Source organism: Hordeum vulgare, chromosome 6H (genome assembly GCF_904849725.1).
Source record: "Hordeum vulgare subsp. vulgare chromosome 6H, MorexV3_pseudomolecules_assembly, whole genome shotgun sequence".
Taxonomy (NCBI): Eukaryota; Viridiplantae; Streptophyta; class Magnoliopsida; order Poales; family Poaceae; genus Hordeum; species Hordeum vulgare.
In genome coordinates, this window is record NC_058523.1 from 310,764,737 (window position 1) to 310,768,560 (window position 3,824).

Genomic DNA, 3,824 nt, shown 5'->3' on the forward strand with positions numbered 1-3,824 from the left:
GAATTTTTTTCATAATTGGTTCTATTTCATTTTTTTGAATGACTTCAAATTATCTTGCCCAAATTCAATATTCTGAGAGGAGAAATATGACACTCCCAAAATGAGGGGCAAATTTGAATCACTTTTGAAATTATTAACTCAAAAAAAACATTTGGAAAATATTTGTTCTTTGGATCAAAGTCATATTTTGAAATTTTTAAAATATTTGTTTTTAAAAGTATTTCAGAAATTATTGGAAATATGTTCATCTTGTAGAGTTTATTTTTTTGAAAAATTTAGTATATAATATGCCTATATACGAGTTTTTATTTATTCCTTTTTATTCGTTTTACATCTGTGTTTTAAAAGGAAAAAAGATTTTAAAAAGAAAAAAATGGCCGGAGCCCTTGTCCAGCAAAGCGTCGTGTTAGCTCAACCATGACCCAGCCAACTTGCCCGCCATGCCGAATCGGCATCGGATTGGCGAGTCGACTGATTTTCCTTTTCCTCACTTTTGACATGGGGACACGCCCGACCAAATCCCACCCCATGCGGTCACCTTCCAAATCTCGCCTCAGCTCCGTCGGAATCAAATCCCATGCGATCTCCTCGCCGATCTATTGCCGCCCGAGCTCACGTCCTCGCCCCTATAAAGCCCCTTGCATCGCTGCTCGATGCCGCCCCGAATCCCCCTCGCAAAAACGCTCTCACTCTCGATATTGCTCGTCGGAGCTCCACTCTCGCGCCAATGTCCTTGATCTCGCCCCACTCCCTCTGGCTCCCCGACCCCCCTCGTCTCCACCAAACTTCCCGCCTCGCTCCGCCTCATCGTATGGTGTCGTTGCCCTCGTCGGATGACCACTGGAGCAGCCAGGACGACCGTCGCTCGAAGCACCCTCGTCGAAGACACGACGAAGATTGCCCCTGCCCTGTGTGAGCTCCCCTCTCTCCTTCTCCGTCCGATCCAGATGTGATGCTCTAGAGAAGTTAGTGTGTTTTTGTTTGCAGCGAATCATTTTATTTTTGGATGCGGTTGACCGCGTGTTTACTTTAGCGCACACGCACCCGCAGCCACTAGGGCACTGCCATGTAGGCTTTAGTCGTCCCATAGTTTTTCTTTATTTCAGTTTCTGTGTTGTTTTTCAGAAATAGTTTCTTTTAGACCTTAATATCTTTTAGGTTATTTAGCATTTCTCAGTGATTCTTTATTCATTGTGTTGATTATGTGATCTACTCTCTGAATAGTAAAATAGTTTTCAAATTTGAATAATTTAAATTTGAATCGGTTCAAATTTCCTCAAATCACCAATTTGGCAATAACTTGAGTTTCATAATATATTTTTGATAGATTCTTTTTGCCATTGTTTTGTTATTGTTTGGCCTATCTAGTAGCATTGAGTTATTTATCTTTAGTTTTGTTTGAATTAGGTTTGAGCTAAAATAGTACTATTTTGTTTATATAGTTATTTTAGTCATTTATTTATTGATTGAAAATAAAATAGTTAATTCTTTTTATATATTTTTACATGTGGTTATATGCTTCTATTAGACTATAGTAGATAAAAAAATTAATTAATTATTCTTGTTTTAGCTACTATTTTGTTGTATTGTTGTTTAGTTATTTAACTAGAGTAAACAGAATTGTTTTGTAGGCACAAATTTATTGTTTTTGCCACTTTAAGATATTTTTATTGTATTTTCTGTTAATTAGAAATATATTATCTTTTATAATAATTTAATATAGTGCTAGTATTTTTATTGTTATTATAGTTGTTTTGGTGATAACTAGATAGCGATTTTAGCTATTAAGTATTTCCTTTTACTAGTTATTTGTTTATTAAATTGATTGCTATTAAGTAGTTTTATAATTAGTTTCTTTGCTATCATTTGAGTTTTTAGAGTAATTTAGTATTGTTATGATAGAATTCGTGTCAGTTGGTTTCTCTCTAGTTTTCTTTGGATATTTTTTGGCTTCCTTTGATTTCATTATTGTTTTTCTTGATTGTTTTATTATTATTTTTACTCAATGTTATTTAATGTTTGTGAATATATTTTCTTATTGTGTGAATTGTTTGTTTTGTTAGATTATCTGGAGTGCAAAGCTTGTTATTATGAAGCTTTAGAGTTTCAAGTCCATCATCGAGGAAAGTCATTTGATCATGTTTTACCCAACTTTTCTTTGCATTAGATGATATTTTCCATCATGCATGCAATAGGAGTATTAAACTTGTTGAGTAGTATCACGAGGTAGGACACCCCCACAAATCTCATGTTAACCCGACCCGGGGACGAATCTTTTATTTGATTCTACGCTTAAGTAGACAGGGTTTTGGTTGAGTCTTACATGGGAGTTGTGAGTGTCTTGGATGAGGAAGAATTCAAGATGATGAATACCACTTCATGATGATCAAGGCTACCTTGAGGAGATGAAGACTTCATGATTCAAGAAAAACTTTAATACACCTAGCTACTAGGTGGATTTGGAAATAGGCTCCCTAGAGTACCCAATGGATGTGCACCTTGGTAGGCCACTGGAATACCCATTGTTTGTGAACCATTGATAGGCGCCCCCGGAAGATCTCAGAGGAGTGAAACTAACCCTATTAGAGAGTTACCAGCAGACAACTCCACCCAGACTCAAAGAGACGGATGTATATTTCACGACTGGAAGATTACCAGTGCAACCGCAGGTCATTAAGGGCTCTAGCTTGGTTCATCTTAGTGGTAAATCAAACCTGAACTCTTAACCGGGGGTTAGGGAAACTCTTTGAAAGACCATGTTTTGGTCGTCCGGTTCTCAAACACCCTGAAGTGCGGGGACATAAACGGAGGGAACAAATCGTGAGGGAAAAGTGTGCAAAACTCTACAAAGTGTTAAACCTAATCGATTAGCCGTGTCCCCTGTTATAGACAATTAAGCCTGTGGAAATGATACTATCAGGAACTCTCAACACCACACTTGATGATAATTGATGAGGGTCAATATAATAATTGGGTCATGAGATTTGGTTGGCGGAACCATCACATTAAACTACCGACATATTGTAGTAATTTCATGATGCCCATTTCTTGTACAGAAAAAACTTGCTTTTACGTAAACTGAGACCTTCGCCACCATCAACGAGATGCATATCGTTGGGATAGCAATTTTTGTATCATTTCTTATTTTGTGTGATTTCCAGCATATTCCATATGCTGACCTACACGGCTCCAATGTCTCATGTTGCAGAGGTTTTCTCTACCGAAGTGTGAGGTCTACGTCCTATGCTCGGTGTTGCCCTTTGGAGTTGGATGGCCTCAGCTACCTTCAGGCTTCCGCAGGATTAGGATAGCGCTATCTCATGAGTTGGATTTTAGCCAAGTTATTTTTGTAATAGTTACTCTATATGAGATTGCGACTAATAAATCATGTGTGAATGAACTCTGTTATATTCACTGATGTATTGTGTGTGCTAGCACGATCCAGGGATGGCACAGATACACAAAGGCTTGACTCTTTTCGAGTCGGGTCACTACATAAGTAAGATTGTTTCTTATGAGGAGGAAAATATTTTTCAGAGAAGTAGTAAATCATATCCTTAGAACTACACACACCACCAGGAGCAAGAGTATTAAAGCGTTCATTGGCTTCACCCTCTAAAGAGAAAGGAAATAACTTCAGAATACTAGTAGCGAATATTTTCCTCATGAGTAAATAGGGTGGCTATTTTGTTTACCTTAATAAGATGTGCAACAACGATTTCGGGTTCATAGTCGTCAAAAGGATCAAATTCTACCAAGATAATAAGCTCGGGGTTAACGGTGAATTCATAATCCTTATCATCGACAAAGATGGGAGAGGTTGC

The 3,824-nt window shown here is 37.6% G+C and overlaps 1 long non-coding RNA gene across 1 annotated transcript; it reads left to right on the top strand.

Moving 5' to 3' along the window:
• The first annotated feature begins 478 nt into the window (after nucleotides 1-478).
• Nucleotides 479-3,437, top strand: LOC123404321. Its single transcript, XR_006611742.1, has 2 exons — nucleotides 479-912; nucleotides 3,209-3,437. It is a non-coding gene; the product is annotated as an uncharacterized LOC123404321 (long non-coding RNA).
• The last annotated feature ends 387 nt before the right edge of the window (nucleotides 3,438-3,824 follow it).